The following is a 22,784-nucleotide window of genomic DNA, read 5'->3' as shown; positions in this document are numbered from 1 at the left end:
TTGGATAGTTATCTTCTTGATAATCATACCACATTTCAAGTGTTTAATTTTTAAGCATGTGTGAAACAATTTTAAGTTGAAAGATTACTTCTAGATTTTCTCCATGTATTAGAATAACACATGATATGGGTATTCTTCCATGACACAAATTAAGAACATGCACAGCAAAAAGAATATGCTTCATTTGTATGAAGTAAAATAACAAAATTACAGAGCTCCTAGGAAAAGCAGAAACGGAAAGTTCCTGATCAAATGGCAAAATCAAATGATAAAATACATCAAATGAATAAACAGCAACTGTTATATTCCTGACTTTGTACCTGCATTCTTAAATGCAAAAAATGGTGGATTTAACCTGGCTTTATAGCGCTTGTATGACTGTCACATCAAATTCCATTTATGTATAACGATGTTTGAAAAAAAACACAGACATATTTGGTATACCACCTGTCTTTTTACTGAAAGGGTACAGACATTTTCTGATGTAGAAACTGGTGGCTTTAACCTGGTTTTATAGCTAGCTTAACCTCTCAGGTGTATAAAATTCCATTATATTGACAACAATGTGTAAACAAACTTACATAAAAGGTGGGTCGTTAATCCACTTAAACCTATATGTATTGCATGTGTTCTTAATGAATTGTCTAATTGTTAGGTACGTTAGTGTGTTTTGTCTGTGGTTCTCCTCACAGTCTGAATGTATTGTCTGTGGTTCTTAAAAGTAATCTGAATGTAAATAGTCTGTGGTTCTAAAAACAGTCTTTGTATTTCGGTGGTTGTAAGATACATCTACAGTTTATTTTTATTGTCTGTGATTCCCATATACAGTCTGTATATGTTTTGTTTATGGTTATGAGATGGTAAGAGGTATAGGCAGTTGGTATTGTTCTGGAGTCTGGGAACCAGCTTGTATCAGCCGTGATTCTGAGTATTTTGTTTGTTTGTATGTACTGAAACTATTAAAGAGTTGACACAGTTGATTAGCTGAAACTTGTTTGTTACTCAAAAGACGTTATCTCAGGATTTTGATAATAGTTGGCAATTTTTTATAAGGTGAAATATCAAATCCCGAAAGACATAAGCCGAAAGAATTGATCTCTTCATATTAGCATTGAGAGAATCAAGTCTTAATTATTCAAAGCAAAAAATATCATGAAGGTACCGGTAGATATTTTTAACGTTTTGTAGTGAATGGAATCTACACGGTCGTTACTATCTTTTGATAATACACTTTTGTTCACAACAACACACGAACAAATCTAAGAACAATGTGGAAGATTAAAAACAAAAACTACAGTCATGCGTTTTAACTTTATTTGCCAAACATTAATATACAGTTTTCATGGAGAAAATATATAGCTAACATGATATCACCATGGGTCTTTATAAGTATATGTGCCATATTCATCATTTTCCTGACCGAAGAGGACATGCTATTAGTTGCTAATAACAACTGGCTATTTTAAAAAACCTTTTACCTATGAAATAGAAATGAAGTACGCAAATCAAGAAGTCACAACTATCAATCGATTTGAAGGGAACATACAGGAGATGCAGTTATTAAAAACCTCCAAGAAGTTGAGCTTTAGAGAGGCGATCGATATAAAAGGGACTTACAAACTGAGAAGTCGAAAATAAAGTGACAACATCAGGGATAAAAAAAAAGAAAAAGACCAAATCACAAACATCAGCATAAAAAGCACATAAAGACTTAGCAACACAAACCACACAAAAAATCTTCACTAAACATATCTTTTTCCGTGGGTGGTTTAGAATGATTGAAGAAATACTGATATTTGTTAATACTACATACAAGATACAAGATTTGAAGAAGTTTTCGATATATTTTTCTGTTGGTTTGCATTCAGTTATTCAGTAATAATAGAAATGGACGTAGCATTAACACATTTGTTTGACTAAAAACTACTTTAGCGTCTGTCCAATGTTCAGAATTATAACATATTTTACAATGGAATGAAGAAAATATTTTAATTTCTTAAATGTTTCGATGAATAATGATACTTTATAAACTATAACCCGTCGATCTTAAAGTTTGATGTGAAAACACCAGTTAAAATATGATTTACACCTATAATGTTGGACTTTTAAATACCATGTTGAAAAAGTGTTAAGTGCTTTATGGACACTTGATATAACTGTCGCATAATTGATTAAAAGTTACTCCTCAACTTGGACCAAGTTTGTCTGCTATTTAAAAAATAAGGAAAACAGTCTGAAACAGCGAATATAATTGAAGCAACATCGGTTATTTTGAAGACAATGCCTTTGTTCATTTTTATCAATGCGACTGAGAGAACAGCCTTTCGTGAAATTGTATATTAACTACTAAAAATTTAACCTTATATTTATAAAATAATTGAGATATTTTATAAACAGTGAATACAGGTTCATTTAGGGATTGCTGTATATGTGTTCAAAGTCCTATGACGCATGTTTCGTGTAAAGTGCCCATTCAGTGTATAATATTTAATTGTTATATTGTTTATTGCTGTTGTGTGTTTTAAGAGACTTGCAATTATAAGTTGTCTTTTATCAAAAGATATGTCCTCCTGCATGCATTTTAAATTGTTAATGTTTATAAATCATTTGTATATAAGAAAATGTGGTTTGAGTAAGATAACTAGAAAAAATTACATCCAAGTTTAACCAGATTAAGTGCATACAGATTTTTTTTCAAGTAATGCCAAAACGAATTTGCCTTAAAGATAACTACAATAATTATATTTTGAGCTTGCGTGCCAGTTAATTTCTGGCTTTTCATGGGAATATTACTGTATCTCCAAGTGTAAAGTATACGCTATAACAAATCTGATAAAAAATGGGATGCTAAAAGATTATATGGTTAAGATCATGAGAAAGTTTAATTTATTGTAATATATGGTTTTAGAAAATTAGGTGTAAAATATCATATAATATGGTTAAGATTATAAGAAGGTATAAATCATTGTAATAAAGGATTTTTAGAGTTTGTGGATAAAAATTGGCAAGAATTTGTATAAACCGCAAAATCCTTTTCACTATAAAAATCCTTAACAATATGTATCTCTCAAATAAACCTATTGCAAAATACGTTCATGCTTCGGCAAAGAAACCCACATACAGTTCTGACCCAAAATTCTACTAGCATATAGATTGCACTACAACATTAGAGAGTAAACATTATGCCAAAAGATTATTACATTTCGGTTAGGAGTTTTGGAGCAGATGGTGATCATTACAATGAGTAAAATAATGAGCAGATATGATGAATCGCATGTACCACAAAAGTAAATACAAAAACAACTTGAAGATAAAGACACAGATAAAGAACTAACGATTTACGTTTTGTGGTGGTGCAAACATAAACGATACGATAGTTTGTGCAGATTCACAAATTATAACCATAATCTTGCAATTTTTATTATATCAAATGTACACAAAGGATTGTAGGTGTTGTTTCTCGAATTCAAGCACATACTGCCTACTGTATAAATGTACATTGATAGATTTCAATTATACCTAAGTAGCTATATAGCTCCTGAAGTCGGTAAACTCCCAAATGTGTACCTTAACAATAAAGGTTGTGGTTATCCTTGTGAAATTGTTTAACATATAATCCCTTATTTTAATGATTTTGTATTATCATTGTGGCATATATCAAACTCATTCGTTTAGTGTATATATTCACGTTTGTGGTAATATGTCCTTTGATTAAGTTAACCCACTTTAATTCATATTTTATAGTGAGGTTTTATATGTTGTGATGTCACACTATCGTTCATTTAAGGGTTATGCTTGGTACCTTGGTATCAAAACATTTAATTCCACTGCATTTGTTTTTTCGCCTGTCCTAATGAGGTACCTGATGTTCAGTGGTTGTTTTTTGTTGACGTGGTTCATAAGTGTTTCACGTTTTTTTCCATTTAAATAGATCGTTTGTGGTCCTGTTTAAATGGTTCACACTAATGATTTTGGGGCCCTATATAGCTTGCTGTTCGGTGTGAGCCAAAACTCTGTGTTGAAGACAGAACTTTGATTTATAAAATGTTATAATCGGTTACTTTTACCACTTGTTAATTAGATGGAGAGTTGTCTCATATCACATCTTCTTAAATCTATTTATGAAGGATTGTAGATGTTCCTTCTCAAATATCACCACTTACATCCTCCTAATTATAAACAAGAGTGCACACACTGATATATCTCGTCTTCGTTACTAATCATTGGTATTATGTTGATAGTCCTAAGTAAAAAGCTTTATTACAACTGTCACATAAACTAAACATTAATCGAGATAGCTAAACAAAGACCAATGAACCATGAAAATGAGGTCAAGGTCAGATGAACCATGCCAGGCAGACATGTACAGCTAACAATGCTTCCTTATAACAATTATAGTTGACCTATTACTTATAGTTTAAGAAAAATAAAACAAAACACAAAAACTTAACATTGTGCAATGAACCGTGATATTGAGGTCATGGTCTTATAAAACCTGCGGGACTGACATATAGATCATAATATATTTCCATACACCAAATAAAGTTGACCTTTGGCATATAATATTAGATAAAAAGACCAAAACTTAAAAACTTAACTTTGACCACTGAACCATGAAAATGAGGTCAAGGTCAGATGACTTCTGCCCGCTAGACCTGTACACCTTACAATCATTCCATACAACAAATATAGTAGACCTATTGCATAAAGTATGAGAAATTAGTTATCAAAACAGACCAAAACACAAAACTTAACTATAACCGCTGAACCATAAAAATGTTGCATGCTCGACCAAAAAGAAGATATGGTATGATTGCCAATGAGGCAACTCTCCACAAGAAACCAAATTGACACAGAAATTAACAACTAAAGGTCACAGTACGGACTTCAACTATGAGCACAAACCACAGCTTTATAATTTTCCTGGAAATATTTCATATTTCTGTCATTTCTTATATGTCATGCAGTCGGTAAAATACAAAATGTGTATGAAGGATTGTAGATTTTCCCTCTTAAATATCAACACTTGCAGCCTACTGTATAAATGTTCTTGGAAAAATAATCCTTACTAATAAACCTATTATATCCCTTACAGTTAGTAAATATCAAATGTGTATGAAGCATTGTAGATGTCATCGTAGTTCGACACTTGCAGCTACTGAATAAATTTTCATGGAGAATATCATCCATAATAGTGTACCTATATATATATCTCTCCTGCATTTAGAAAAATACCATAGAACTGTGTATGATGCATTGTTGATGTTCCCGCTCAAATATCAATAATACACCCTACTATGTAAGTGTCTTTTGGATATTTCACCCTGACTAAAGTACCTATGTCTTACAGTCGGTAATATATAAAATGTTCATAAAAGATTGTAGATGTTCCCTCCGGAATAATCTGAAAAATTTCGGAAACCAATAACTCTATTTCATGAGTTTAATATACAACCATTTCAAGATATTCCAAGTCTCCCTATCATAAGACTGTTTACAATTTCTTATTATCATCATAGACACAATATTTAGTTCTTGTCAATAAAGTGATGAAGAATTTCATTATATATATAGAAAAGCAATCATATAGCAATTGTTGCTGGAAAATAATCACATTGATATTAAGTAAAAGTAATAATAAAATTTTAGAACTTTTTATTTCATGAAAATCAAACCTACATAACATAGAACGAAGGTTTTAGAAAATTAAACATATTGTACAATTCTAAATATTCCAATATATAAATGCATAAACAACGTAAATATATTCTAAACTACACAATACAACTGCTTTGATTTGTATTCAAACAACCAGGAATCTGTTTACTTTCACCTTTCACCTTTCAGATAACATTTTATACATGTAAATAAATTCTGTGTTTGTTACTTTAATGATAACCATTTTCCAGTAGTATAAAGTTCATGCATTTTAAATCATTGTAGGTCTTCAATATATAAGAACACAGTTCAGTTGTCCTCCACATTGCAGATATTTTATCCAAGGACAAATTACAATATCAGTTAATTATAACAAAAACACAAATCTAAGTGCAGTAAAATAGTCTCCCCTATTCTGTAAAGACATTCTTGTTCTTATTCTTTCTTAAGTGTGTGGCCAGCACTAAATCTTGATTAACCTACAAAACAATATATGGTTCAGTTGAATAAATAATTAGTCTAATACAATACAAAATTTAAATGTCTCAAACAGTTGACATTTATTTTCCATCTGAGAGTAAATAGGAGTGTTTCATCAATGCAAAGACAGCAAATAATCCCCAGATTGTATCAAATTGTAAAATTTGTAATGCAGAAATACAATTCATTTGAGAGATCAATCATTTAAATGAAAAGTTCAAATCATTTTTTCATTAGAAATGCATTTCAAAGAACCATGATTTACCTTTTTTATGAAATGTCAATATAGGGAGAAAACAAGGCTTAATCATAACTATTTCTTTTTATCTAGTATTGGTAATAAGAATGTGTTGGTGAATATGAAAACTGTGATGATTAAAATATAAAGTGTTGTGATAGACAAACATACTAAAGTAATAGACAAACATAGTGTGGTGATAGACAAATAAATAAAAATGAAGATTACCTTTTCCTTTTCTTCTATTTTCTATCTCTCAAATATTTAGTTTCCTTTTTCTGAAAAAAAATAACAATGATAGGTGTCACATTGAGTAATTTTTAGTTTAAAATCTAAAAACACACAAACAGATTTCTGTATAGAAAAGTGGATTATTATTATGCTCATATCCACTTTGAAATTGGTATAAATAGGGTGCTTTGAGAGATATACCCAGTGGTGTGATAGACAAATTGAGGTGAAAATATAAACAGTGAGGTGATAGATATTTTGAGTGAGGTGATACATATAAAATGAAATGATTGATTTACAAAGTGAGGTGATTGGTATTTTAACTAAAGGCACAGGTGTATATAGTGTAGTGTGGTGATAGACAAACATAGTGTGGTGATAGAAAAACATAGTGTGGTAATTTATGAACACAGTGTGGTGATAGACAAACATAGTGTGGTGATAGAAAAACATAGTGTGGTGATAGAAAAACATAGTGTGGTAATTTATGAACACAGTGTGGTGATAGATATACAGTGTGGTGATAGACAAACACAGTGTTGTGATAGACAAACATAGTGTGGTGATAGATATACAGTGTGGTGATAGACAATAGTGAGGTAATAGACAAACAAAGTGTGTCGATTGACAAACATAGTGTGGTGATAGATATACACACAGTGGTGATAGACAATAGTGAGGTGATAGAAAAACATAGTGTGGTGATAGACAAACATAGTGTGGTGATAGATAAACACAGTGTGGTGATAGACATTAGTAAGGTGATAGACAAACATAGTGTGGTGATTGACAAACATAGTGTGGTGATAGACAAACATACTGTAATGATAAATAAACATAGTGTGGTGATAGACAAACATAGTGTGGTGATAGACAAACAAAGTGTGGTGCTATATATACATAGTGTGGTGATAGACAAACATGTGATATACAAACATAGTGTGGTGATAGACAAACACAGTGTGGTAATAGACAAACAAAGTGTGGTGATAGACAAACATAGTGTGATGATAGACAATAGTGTGGTGATAGGCAATAGTGAGATGATAGACAAACATAGTGTGGTGATATATAAACACAGTGAGTTGATAGACAAACAGTGTGGTGATCAACAAAATAGTGTGGTGGTTGATTATGTGTGGTGGTAGCTATATTATATGTGGCCATAATTATATCATGTGATGTAGTAGATACATAATATGTGGTGGTATATACATTATGTGTGTTCCAGCAGATGTATTATGTAGACAATGCTACAAGTACAATAACACTGAAGCAATATATTTATAAGGTTTACTCATCTTGAATGTTAGAATCATTGACCCACAGTTAGTATACCATATTTGCTACTTTTATTGAAAAGTTACCTGACATGATATTTACATAAAATATTGCATGACATTTTGAGCAGTTATTCTTTAAAAAAACTTTTTTTTCAATTATTTCATTTCAACCAGGATTGTTTGATTGCTAATTAACTCTTTACATTCATATGTATAATACTATCAATATTAATGAAGATTACCTTTTCCTTTTCTTCTATTTCCTATCTCTCAAATATCTAGTTTCCCTTTTCTGAAAAAAAAATAACAATGATAGGTGTCACATTGAGTAATTTTTAGTTTAAAATCTAAAAACACATAAACAGATTTCTGTACAGAAAAGTGGATTATTATTATGCTCATATCCACTTTGAAATTGGTATAAATAGGGCTTTGAGAGATATAACCAGTGGTGTGAAAGACATAATATACAAATTGAGGTGAAAATATAAACAGTGAGGTGATAGATATTTTGAGTGAGGTGATACATATAAAATGAAATGATTGATTTACAAAGTGAGGTGATTGGTATTTTAACTAACGGCACAGGTGTATATAGTGTAGTGGTATACATAGAGATTGTGGGGGATAGATACAGAGATCATGGGGATAGATATAGAGAATGTGGTGATTGATATATAAAGTGAGGTGATTGATAAATAAAGTAAGGTGATAGGTTTTTATTATGTACAGATACACATAGACTTTCGGGGTACATATAGAATATAGGGATAAACAAAAAAAGTGAGGTGTTTGTTAAATAAAGAAAAGTGATAGCTGTTTATAATGTTGTGATATACATAGAAATTGTGGGGGTATATACAAAGATCATGGAGATAGAAATAGAGAATATGGTGATTGATATATAAAGTGAGGTGATTGATAAATAAAGTAAGGTGATAGGTGTTTATTATGTGCAGATAAACATAGAATTTGGGGGTGGATATAAAATATGGGGATAAACAAAGAGAGTGTGGTGATTGATGTATAACATGTTTAAAGTGAGGTGATTGATAAATAAAGTAAAGTGATAGGTAATTATTATGTGCAGATAAACATAGACTTTTAGGGTGGATATAGAATATGGGGATAAACAAAGAGAGTGTGGTGATTGATGTATAACGTGTATAAACTGAGGAGATTGATAAATAAAGTAAATTGATAGGTGTTTATAATGTTGTGATATACATAGAGATTGTGGGGATAGATACAATGATTATGGGGATAATTATAGAGAGTGTGGTGATTTATATATTAAGTGAGGTGATTGATAAATAAAGTAAGGTGATAGGTGTTTAATATGTGGATATATACAGAGAGACATTTGTGGTGGATATAGAGAGTATGTGGATAGATATAGAGAGTGTGGTGATTTATATATTAAGTGAGGTGATTGATAAATAAAGTAAGGTGATAGGTGTTTAATATGTGGATATATACAGAGAGACATTTGTGGTGGATATAGAGAGTATGTGGATAGATAAAGAGAGTGTGTTGTGATTTATACATAAAGTGAGTTGATTGATAAATAAAGTAAAGTGATAGGTGTTTAATATGTGGATATATACAGAGAGACATTTGTGGTGGATATAGAGAGTATGTGGATAGATATAGAGAGTGTGGTGATTTATATATTAAGTGAGGTGATTGATAAATAAAGTAAGGTGATAGGTGTTTAATATGTGGATATATACAGAGAGACATTTGTGGTGGATATAGAGAGTATGTGGATAGATATAGAATAGAGAGTGTGGTGATTTATATATTAAGTGAGGTGATTGATAAATAAAGTAAGGTGATAGGTGTTTAATATGTGGATATATACAGAGAGACATTTGTGGTGGATATAGAGAGTATGTGGATAGATATAGAGAGTGTGGTGATTTATACATAAAGTGAGGTGATTGATAAATAAAGTAAGGTGATAGGTGTTTAATATGTGGATATATACAGAGAGACATTTGTGGTGGATATAGAGAGTATGTGGATAGATATAGAGAGTGTGGTGATTTATACATTAAGTGAGGTGATTGATAAATAAAGTAAGGTGATAGGTGTTTAATATGTGGATATATACAGAGAGACATTTGTGGTGGATATAGAGAGTATGTGGATAGATAAAGAGAGTGTGGTGATTTATACATAAAGTGAGGTGATTGATAAATAAAGTAAAGTGATAGGTGTTTAATATGTGGATATATACAGAGAGACATTTGTGGTGGATATAGAGAGTATGTGGATAGATATAGAGAGTGTGGTGATTTATATATTAAGTGAGGTGATTGATAAATAAAGTAAGGTGATAGGTGTTTAATATGTGGAGATATACAGAGAGACATTTGTGGTGGATATAGAGAGTATGTGGATAGATATAGAGAGTGTGTGGTGATTGATATATAAAGTGAGGTGATTTATAAATAAATTAAAGTGAAAGGTATTTAATATGTGGAGATATACATAGAGACTGTTGGTGTAGATATAGAGAGTGGATGATAGATGCAGAGATCATGGGGATAGATATAGAGAATGTGGTGATTGGTATATAAAGTGAGGTAATAGGTATACAAAATAAGGTGATCAGTGTTTATTATTTGAAAGTATGCATAACTCTGTGGGGATAGAGAGTATGAGGATAGATATAGAGATTGTGTGGTGATTGATATATGTAGTGAGGTGATTGATAAATAAATTAAGGTGATATGTATGTTTATTAAGATGGTAGATTAAATATCATGTGGCAATAAACATAGAAACTGTGGGAAAGATGTAGAAAGTCTGATGATAATCAAAGAGAGAATGTGATTGATTTATAAAGTAAGATGATTGATTAATAAAGTAATGGAGTAGGTTTTATATAGTGAGGACATATACACAGAGACTGAGGAGAAAGATATAGAGATTGTGGGGATTGATATCAAAAGCATGGGGATAGATATAGAGAGTGTTGGGATAGATATCGAAAGTATGTGGATAGATATATAGAGTTTGTGGTGATTGATATATAAAGTGAGGTGATGGATAAATAAAGTAAGATGATAGGTGTTTATTATGTGGGGATATACATAGAGATTGTTATGATATATATAGATAGATATATGAATATGTGGTGTGAGTGCCAATGAGACAACTCTCCATCCAAATAACAATTAAAAAAATTAAACCATTATAGGTCAATGTAGGGCCTTCAACACGGAGACTTGACTCACACTGAACAACAAGCTGTAAAGGGCTCCAAATTACAAGTGTAAAACCATTCAAACAGGAAAACCAACAGTCTAATCTATATAAAAAAAAAGAAACGAGAAACATGTATAAATTACATAAACAAACGACAACTACTGTACATCAGATTCCTGACTTAGGACAGGTGAAAAATTTTGCAGGGGGATTAAAAGTTTTAATGGTACCAAACCTTCTCCCTTTTTCTGAAACAATAGCATGACATCACAACATAGCAAAACGCACGATAAAATATCAATTGGCAGGCTTAACTCAATAAAAAAAATAGAGGCTATTATGATATAAATACAGACAATTATGATATACATAATGACGACTGTTGGCTTTGGAATGGAGAGTGTAGTGATAGATAATCATAGTATTGGGATAGCTATTGAGAGTGTTGGGATAGATATGGAGAGTGTGGTGATGAATACAGTGACTGTAGCAATAGTGGAATATATCAACCAGCACACTATATATATATTTTATTGAGTATCATTTTCTAAAAAAACTTTACCATCACTATTGCTGAGTGAGAATAGTATTAAGATATATACTGGCTGTTGACAAGTATTGATGGTGTTGTAATTGATTTAAACAGTGCAGTGAGGTAATAGATACATATATAAAATGTGGTGAAAAAGTATAAACAGTGTAGTCAATGAGATATTTTCAGCGAGGCCATACATATATAAAATGAGGTGATAGATACATTAATTAGGTGACATATGAACAGTGTGGTGATAGATGTATATAATTTGGTGATAGATACATAAAGTGTTTTGACATATGAATAATGTGATAGATATATAAAGTGTGGTGATAGATATATAAAGTGTGGTGATAGATATATCAAGTGTGGTGATAGATATATTAAGTATGGTGATAGATATTTAGAGTGTGGTGATAGTTATATAAAGTGTTGTGACATATGAACAGTGTGATGATACATGTATATAGGGTGGTAATAGATATACAAAGTGTGGTGATAGATATATAGTGTTGTGATATATGAACAGTGTGGTGATAGATGTATATAGTGAGGTGATAAATATATTAAGTGTGATGATAGATATAAAAATCATGGTGATGGATATATAAAATGAGGTGATAAATATACAAAGTGTGGTGATAGATATACAAGGTGTGGTGATAGATATACATTGTGGTGACAGATGTTTAAAGTTATGTGGAAAATATGTAAAGTTAGGTGATAGATATATAAAGTGAGGTGATAGATATATATATTTCTCTAATTCTATGAAAATTTATCCCTTTTCGAACCCATTGTATAAAAAAATTTAATCAACGTGTGGTTGCTGGTGATCTCAGAAGATCATTGGATGATTTTAAGGGTCATGACCTTTTTGGCTGACTGGATGAACCAAAATATGATAACAGGTGTTAATGAAATTGACAACTTCGTGCAATGTGAAAGGCACTCGAAGGGGATTTTCGGTAAACAAAAAACGAAAATGTCTTTTTAATCATTAGAGAAACAGATTCTTACATAGTTACTCGTGGATTATCGGATTTATCCAATCTCGATAGTTAAATTATAAATTTTAAAGTACTCGCCGAGGCGGCTCGAACTTTAAAATTGATAATTTAACTATCTCGATTGGATAAATCCGATAATCCACTGGTATCAATGTAAGAATCTATATGTATATACAGTGAGGACATCAATATATATAGCTATAGTGAAGTGCTTAATATATTAATTGAGATGATAAATGTATCAAGTAAGATGATAGATATATGAAGAAAGGTGGAAGATGTATCAATTGTGGTGTTAAATGTTTACTCAGGTCATTGATATATCAATTAAGGTTTAGATATAAACAGTATGATGATAATTATAGAGTGAGGTGATTGATATATACCGTGAGCTGATAGTTAGGTGATAGGTGTTTATAATGTGGTAATACATAAAGGGACTTAGTGATAGATATTGAGAGTATGGTAAAAGATAAAGAGACTGTATATAAAATGTGATGATAGATACATAAAGTTAGTTGACATATGAACAGTGTGGTGATAGATGTATATAATTTAGTGATAGATACATGAAGTGTTTTGACATATGAATAGTGTGGTGATAGATATGCAGTGTGGTGATAAATATGAAAAGTGTGGTGATAGATAAATGAAGTGTGGTGATAGATATATTAAGTGTGGTGATAGATATTTAGAGTGTGGTGATAGATATATAAAGTGTTGTAACATAAGAACAGTGTGGTGATAGATGTATATAGGGTGGTGATAGATATACAAAGTGTGGTGATAGATACATAAAGTGTTCTGACATATGAATAGTGTGGTGATAGATATATTAAGTGGGGTGATAGATATATAAAGTGTGGTGATAGATATAATAAGTGTAGTGATAGATACTTAGGATGTGGTGATAGTTATATATAGTGTTGTAACATAAGAACAGTGTGGTGATAGATGTATATAGGGTGGTGATAGATATACAAAGTGTGGTGATAGATACATAAAGTGTTTTGACATATGAATAGTGTGGTGATAGATATATTAAGTGGGGTGATAGATATATAAAGTGTGGTGATAGATATATTAAGTGTAGGGATAGATATTAAGAGTGTGGTGATAGTTATATAAAGTGTTGTTACATATGAACAGTGGGGTGATAGATGTATATTGGGTGGTGATAGATAAACAAAGTTTGGTGATAGATATATAGTGCTGGAACATAAGAACAGTGTGGTGGTAGATGTATATAGGGTGGTGATAGATATACAAAGTGTGGTGATAGATACATAAAGTGTTTTGACATATGAATAGTGTGGTGATAGATATATAAAGTGAGGTGATAAATATATAAAGTGGGGTGATAGATATATAAAGTGTGGTGATAGATATATTAAGTGTAGTGATAGATATTTAGAGTGTGGTGATAGTTATATAAAGTGTTGTTACATATGAACAGTGTGGTGATAGATGTATATTTAGTGGTGATAGATAAACAAAGTGTGGTGATAAATATATAGTGTTGTAACATAAGAACAGTGTGGTGATAGATGTATATAGGGTGGTGATAGATATACAAAGTGTGGTGATAGGTACATAAAGTTATTTGACATATGAATAGTGTGGTGATAGATATATAAAGTGGGGTGATAGATATATAAAGCGTGGTGATAGATATATTAAGTGTAGTGATAGATATTTAGAGTGTGGTGATAGTTATATAAAGTGTTGTTACATATGAATAGTGTGGTGATAGATGTTTATTGGGTGGTGATAGATAAACAAAGTGTGGGTGATAGATATATAGTGTTGTAACATGAGAACAGTGTGGTGATAGATGTATATAGGGTGGTGATAGATATACAAAGTGTGGTGATAGATACATAAAGTGTTTTGACATATGAATAGTGTGGTGATAGATATATTATAGGGGGTGATAGATATATAAAGTGTGGTGATAGATATATTAAGTGTAGTGATATATATTTAGAGTGTGGTGATAGTTATATAAAGTGTTGTTACATATGAACAGTGGGGTGATAGATGTATATTGGGTGGTGATAGATAAACAAAGTGTGGTGATAGATATATAGTGTTGGAACATAAGAACAGTGTGGTGGTAGAAGTATATAGGGTGGTGATAGATATACAAAGTGTGGTGATAGATACATAAAGTGTTTTGACATATGAATAGTGTGGTGATAGATATATAAAGTGAGGTGATAGATATATAAAGTGGGGTGATAGATATATAAAGTGTGGTGATAGACATATTAAGTGTAGTGATAGATATTTAGAATGTGGTGATAGTTATATAAAGTGTTGTAACATAAGAACAGTGTGGTGATAGATGTATATAGGGTGGTGATAGATATACAAAGTGTGGTGATAGATACATAAAGTGTTTTGACATATGAATAGTGTGGTGATAGATATATTAAGTGGGTGATAGATATATAAAGTGTGGTGATAGATATATTAAGTGTAGTGATAGATATTTAGAGTGTGGTGATAGTTATATAAAGTGTTGTTACATATGAACAGTGTGGTGATAGATGTATATTTAGTGGTGATAGATAAACAAAGTGTGGTGATAAATATATAGTGTTGTAACATAAGAACAGTGTGGTGATAGATGTATATAGGGTGGTGATAGATATACAAAGTGTGGTGATAGGTACATAAAGTTATTTGACATATGAATAGTGTGGTGATAGATATATAAAGTGGGGTGATAGATATATAAAGCGTGGTGATAGATATATTAAGTGTAGTGATAGATATTTAGAGTGTGGTGATAGTTATATAAAGTGTTGTTACATATGAACAGTGTGGTGATAGATGTTTATTGGGTGGTGATAGATAAACAAAGTGTGGGTGATAGATATATAGTGTTGTAACATGAGAACAGTGTGGTGATAGATGTATATAGGGTGGTGATAGATATACAAAGTGTGGTGATAGATACATAAAGTGTTTTGACATATGAATAGTGTGGTGATAGATATATTATAGGGGGTGATAGATATATAAAGTGTGGTGATAGATATATTAAGTGTAGTGATATATATTTAGAGTGTGGTGATAGTTATATAAAGTGTTGTTACATATGAACAGTGGGGTGATAGATGTATATTGGGTGGTGATAGATAAACAAAGTGTGGTGATAGATATATAGTGTTGGAACATAAGAACAGTGTGGTGGTAGAAGTATATAGGGTGGTGATAGATATACAAAGTGTGGTGATAGATACATAAAGTGTTTTGACATATGAATAGTGTGGTGATAGATATATAAAGTGAGGTGATAGATATATAAAGTGGGGTGATAGATATATAAAGTGTGGTGATAGACATATTAAGTGTAGTGATAGATATTTAGAATGTGGTGATAGTTATATAAAGTGTTGTAACATAAGAACAGTGTGGTGATAGATGTATATAGGGTGGTGATAGATATACAAAGTGTGGTGATAGATACATAAAGTGTTTTGACATATGAATAGTGTGGTGATAGATATATTAAGTGGGTGATAGATATATAAAGTGTGGTGATAGATATATTAAGTGTAGTGATAGATATTAAGAGTGTGGTGATAGTTATATAAAGTGTTGTTACATATGAACAGTGGGGTGATAGATGTATATTGGGTGGTGATAGATAAACAAAGTTTGGTGATAGATATATAGTGCTGGAACATAAGAACAGTGTGGTGGTAGATGTATATAGGGTGGTGATAGATATACAAAGTGTGGTGATAGATACATAAAGTGTTTTGACATATGAATAGTGTGGTGATAGATATATAAAGTGAGGTGATAAATATATAAAGTGGGGTGATAGATATATAAAGTGTGGTGATAGATATATTAAGTGTAGTGATAGATATTAAGAGTGTGGTGATAGTTATATAAAGTGTTGTTACATATGAACAGTGTGGTGATAGATGTATATTTAGTGGTGATAGATAAACAAAGTGTGGTGATAAATATATAGTGTTGTAACATAAGAACAGTGTGGTGATAGATGTATATAGGGTGGTGATAGATATACAAAGTGTGGTGATAGATACATAAAGTTATTTGACATATGAATAGTGTGGTGATAGATATATAAAGTGGGGTGATAGATATATAAAGTGTGGTGATAGATATATTAAGTGTAGTGATAGATATTTAGAGTGTGGTGATAGTTATATAAAGTGTTGTTACATATGAACAGTGTGGTGATAGATGTTTATTGGGTGGTGATAGATAAACAAAGTGTGGTGATAGATATATAGTGTTGTAACATGATAACAGTGTGGTGATAGATGTATATAGGGTGGTGATAGATATACAAAGTGTGGTGATAGATACATAAAGTGTTTTGACATATGAATAGTGTGGTGATAGATATATTATAGGGGGTGATAGATATATAAAGTGTGGTGATAGATATATTAAGTGTAGTGATAGATATTTAGAGTGTGGTGATAGTTATATAAAGTGTTGTTACATATGAACAGTGGGGTGATAGATGTATATTGGGTGGTGATAGATAAACAAAGTGTGGTGATAGATATATAGTGTTGGAACATAAGAACAGTGTGGTGGTAGAAGTATATAGGGTGGTGATAGATATACAAAGTGTGGTGATAGATACATAAAGTGTTTTGACATATGAATAGTGTGGTGATAGATATATAAAGTGAGGTGATAGATATATAAAGTGGGGTGATAGATATATAAAGTGTGGTGATAGATATATTAAGTGTAGTGATAGATATTTAGAGTGTGGTGATAGTTATATAAAGTGTTGTTACATATGAACAGTGTGGTGATAGATGTTTATTGGGTGGTGATAGATAAACAAAGTGTGGTGATAGATATATAGTGTTGTAACACAAGAACATTGGGTGATAGATGTATATAGGGTGGTGATAGATATACAAAGTGTGGTGATAGATACATAAAGTGTTTTGACATATGAATAGTGTGGTGATAGATATATTAAGTGGGGTGATAGATATATAAAGTGTGGTGATAGATATATTAAGTGTAGTGATAGATATTTAGAGTGTGGTGATAGTTATATAAAGTGTTGTTACATATGAACAGTGGGGTGATAGATGTATATTGGGTGGTGATAGATAAACAAAGTGTGGTGATAGATATATAGTGTTGGAACATAAGAACAGTGTGGTGATAGATGTATATAGGGTGGTGATAGGTATACAAAGTGTGGTGATAGATACATAAAGTGTTTTGACATATGAATAGTGTGGTGATAGATATATAAAGTGAGGTGATAGATATATAAAGTGTGGTGATAGATATATTAAGTGTAGTGATAGATATTTAGAGTGTGGTGATAGTTATATAAAGTGTTGTTACATATGAACAGTGTGGTGATAGATGTATATTGGGTGGTGATAGATAAACAAAGTGTGGTGATAGATATATAGTGTTGTTACATAAGAACAGTGTGGTGATAGATGTATATAGGGTGGTGATAGATATACAAAGTGTGGTGATAGATCTATTTAGTGAGGTGATAAATATATTAAGTTTAATGATAGATATATTAAGTGTGATGATAGATATAAAAATTGTGTTGATGGATATATAAAATGAGGTGATAGATACATAAAGTGTTATGACATATGAACAGTGTGGTGATAGATGTATTTAATTTGGTGATAGATACATAAAGTGTTTTGACATATGAATAGTGTGGTGATAGATATATAAAGTGTGGTGATAGATATATAAAGTGTGGTGAAAGATATGTTTAGTGTAGTGATAGATATTTAAAGTGTGGTGATAGTTATATAAAGTGTTGTTATATATGAACAGTGTGGTGATAGATGTATATTGGGTGGTGATAGATTAACAAAGTGTGGTGATAGATATATAGTGTTTTGACATAAGAACAGTGTGGTGATAGATGTATATAGGGTGGTGATAGGTATACAAAGTGTGGTGATAGATACATAAAGTGTTTTGACATATGAATAGTGTGGTGATAGATATATAAAGTGGGGTGATAGATATATAAAGTGTGGTGATAACAGTGGCGGATGCAGGAATTTTCGAAAGGGGGGGTGCTAGCCCAGGGCAAAGGGGGGGTGCAGGGGGGGTGCAAACATATGTCCCGATTCAAATGCATTGATCGGCCAAAATAAAGGGGGGGTGCGGACCCCCGGAACCCCCCCTCTGGATCCGCCACTGGTGATAAAGTGTGGTGATAGATATATTAAGTGTAGTGATATATATTTAGAGTGTGGTGATAGTTATATAAAGTGTTGTTTCATATGAACAGTGTGGTGATAGATGTATATTGGGTGGTGATAGATAAACAAAGTGTGGTGATAGATATATAGTGTTGTGACATATGAACAGTGTGGTGATAGATGTATATAGTGAGGTGATAGATATACAAAGTGTGGTGATAGATATATAGTGTTGTGACATATGAACAGTGTGGTGATAGATGTATATAGTGAGGTGATAAATATATTAAGTGTGATGATAGATATATTAAGTGTGATGATAGATATGAAAATCGTGGTGATGGATATATAAAATGAGGGGATAAATATACAAAGTGTGGTGATAGATATACAAGGTGTGGTGATAGATATACATTGTTGTGACAGATGTTTAAAGTTAAGGGGAAAATATGTAAAGTTAGGTGAAAGATATATAAAGTGAGGTGATAGATATATAAAGTGAGGTGATAGATATATAAATAAAGTGATGTGATTGATATACATATGTATATATAGTGAGGATATCAATATCAATATATATAGCTATAGTGAAGTGCTAAATATATAAAGTGAGGTGATAAATGTATCAAGTAAGATGATAGATATATGAAGAAAGGTGAAAGATGTATCAATTGGGGTGTTAAATATTTACTCAGGTCATTGAGATATCAATTAAGTTTTAGATATAAACAGTATGATGATAATTATAGAGTGTAGTGATTGATATATACCATGAGATAGGTGTTTATAATGTGGTAATACACAAAGGGGTGTAGTGATAGATATTGAGAGTATGGTAATAGATAAAGAGACTGTAGCAATAGATATGCAGTGTGTGGTATGATAAAAATGAAATTTCATGTGTTAAAATAGTCACTATAAAAATGTGTTACTAAAGGATATATACATGTATTCAATAAGGTTGTTTGACCAACATTCATTATACCATATTCCTATTTTCATGTACATAGAACATGTGCATGATTACAAGAATATAGAAAAGTCATATATATAGAGAGGTGCTAGATATATTCAGTATGGTGATACAAATATAAAGAGAGATGATAGGTAAAACTGTGATGTGATAGATAAATAAAGTGCGGTGCTAGATATAAAGTGTGGTGACAGCTTTATAAAGAGTGGTGATGCATATATATAGTATGGTGAAAGACAACAGTGAGGTGATAGATATATAAAGTGGGGTGATTGGTGTATAATGTTAGGTGATAGATATATGAATTGTGGGAAGAGGTATGTGAAGCTACCTAAAAGATATCTAGCAAGGCGATGAATATAAACAGTGAAGCCATAAACATATAAAGGGAGGCAGTTGAGGTCTATAGTATGGAAAGAAATTCAGAGAGATACAAATATAAACATCTTTTGGTGGTTAATTTATACAGTATTGTACAAATTGATATTTATACAGAACAGTGATAGTTATATACAGTGGTTTTAGTTATATATAGTGTGTTGATTGAATTATAAAGCAGTTATTGATTTATAAAGTGGTGATATATATATATATTCAGTGTGGTGATATTAATATAAAGTGGTGATTGGTGATATAAAGTGTAGTGATAGATTACGTGATGTGATAGATGTATAGTAAGGACATAGATATATAGTTAGTGGATAGTTAGTGGATATATATATATATATATATTTACATCTGTTGTAGGGTTGTCACTGACTCAGACGTACTTATGAATATAATTATTTTCTGTGACTGTATCTAACATTAATTTGTAGGATCCTTTACTATAGATAATTTAGCTGATCTGTAACAATAACATCTTCATGCCTTATATATCATGTACTGTAGTACGCCGCTAGATTAAAACTGACGTGGAAAGGTAACACATGGCCAGCGAAAGCTCTTTTTTTGAGAGCCCAGGTGGTCGTGTGGTCTAGCGGGACGGCTGCAGTGCAGGCGATTTGGTGTCACGATATCACAGTAGCATGGGTTCGAATCCCGGCGAGGGAAGAACCAAAAATTTGCGAAAGCAAATTTACAGATCTAACATTGTTGGGTTGATGTTTAGACGAATTATATATATATATATATATACAACTCGTCTAAACATCAACCAAACAATGTTAGATCTGTAAATTTGCTTTCGCAAATTATATAAACAAGTCTAAATTGAAAACTACGTTCAAACCTATGATTGTGATGGATAAAAACCACAATTTTTATACGTGTGCATGTAAACATATATATACATATATCTGAAGTGGTATATATATTAAGTATGGTGATAGACAGATAAAGTATGGTGATAGAGAGATAAAGTTAGGTGATAGATATTGTAGATGGTGATAGATATATATTGTGCTCAATAATGAAAAATATATACAGAAAGATCTAAATTAAACACTGTTGGTGTTAGGTATATATACAGTGTCATACAAAGTGGCCATAAATATATACTGTGGTTTTAGATATATACAGTGTGTTGATAGATTTATAGAGTGGTGATAAATATATAGCATGGTGATAGATGTATACAGTGTTGTACAAAGTGGTGATTAATACAGAATGGTGATAAATATATAGCATTGTGATAGATATATTGTGTTGTACAAAGTGGTGATTAATACAGAATGATGATTAATACTGAATGGTGATAAATATATACAGTGTGTTGATAGATGAATAGAGTGGTGATTACTGTTATAATTGTCATTTGGCAATTTTTTTTTACGGTTATTCATTAAGACAGAGGTACCAAGATTTCCCGGGATTACAAGTATCGCCCTCATACATGACCGGGGGTAGGAGGAGTCCTGATCCCAAAATCTTGGGCTTAAAAACATGAAATCCTGAATTCCCGAATTTAAATCCTGACATCCCGACATCCCGAAATTCAAAAAAAGAATTCCTGGATCTTACTAAATAGTCAATTCCGAAAAACACCTGATCTTGGAGTCCCGATAAAGTGGTTCTCATTGATGTCTAAGCGTGACATGGGATTGCCAATTCATTTGTAAGCATGCCTCGTGAAAGTCAAATTATTGTGTCATGAAAACAGGAAGTGAGGTCTTGCGGGACCAGGGAAATGACAAAAAAATGAGAATTGCTTACGTATATAGTGTAAGCAGGATACGGGAATCTGATAAAACAGTAAGCGGGATCCGGGATCAGAACACCCCAATGAGACCCCTGATAAAGGTCCTATCCCCCACATACATGCACTATCCATAACAAACTTTTTAAAACTTTCTGGACTCCCCAAGAAAACATTTCGGCCACCTCCTATGAACACTGACCTGACACATACACATGAAAAGTATTAATTGTCCGGCTCTTTTGAACCAGATCACATTTTGTAGTTGGAAAAGGAAAAAGGGGGGGGGGGGGTGAAGCCTCTTTTCCTTTAAAATGTTATTTTGCATTTAAAGATGATGTATGTTTTCATTGTTACAATGCATTATTTTTCATACCTTTCACATAATTTTTTTTACGTTTTAGAAGTTAGGTGTGCTCTTCAGGACGAGAAAGAGAGCCACTTCAGCAACTGAGCAAGTGTATTTTCTTTCGCAGATAAAATGTAAATAGATGCGTACAAATCTATCTCCAAATAGAAGATTTTTCAAAAATGAAAGTAGGAAATTCGGTGGGCGTTTCTTGCGCATGCGCACAAACCACGGTGATAGTTACGGTGATTGTATCAGGAACCGTGTATATTATATACCTCAATGTATACACAGATAAAGTCAGACGGAAGTAACTATTTTTGCGCCAGTTTTTGGGTTACACTAATGTCCTGACAATGTCCTGACAATGACCTGACAATGTCCTGACAGAAATGAAAATGCTTAATTCTTTTTTATTATTTGAAGGATTTACTTGAAATTTGGAATCAAGCAAGATGAGAA

The 22,784-nt window shown here is 31.8% G+C and overlaps 1 long non-coding RNA gene across 1 annotated transcript; it reads right to left on the bottom strand.

Moving 5' to 3' along the window:
* Positions 1 to 5,638: 5,638 nt before the first annotated feature.
* Positions 5,639 to 22,563, bottom strand: LOC134693174 (uncharacterized). Its single transcript, XR_010102355.1, has 4 exons — positions 22,350 to 22,563; positions 8,133 to 8,182; positions 6,605 to 6,654; positions 5,639 to 6,137 (listed from the first exon to the last, which is right to left on the bottom strand). It is a non-coding gene; the product is annotated as an uncharacterized LOC134693174 (long non-coding RNA).
* Between the last annotated feature and the right edge of the window lie 221 nt (positions 22,564 to 22,784).

This window comes from Mytilus trossulus, chromosome 12 (genome assembly GCF_036588685.1).
Source record: "Mytilus trossulus isolate FHL-02 chromosome 12, PNRI_Mtr1.1.1.hap1, whole genome shotgun sequence".
Classification (NCBI taxonomy): domain Eukaryota; kingdom Metazoa; phylum Mollusca; class Bivalvia; order Mytilida; family Mytilidae; genus Mytilus; species Mytilus trossulus.
This window is presented reverse-complemented; position numbering and strand designations above follow the sequence as displayed.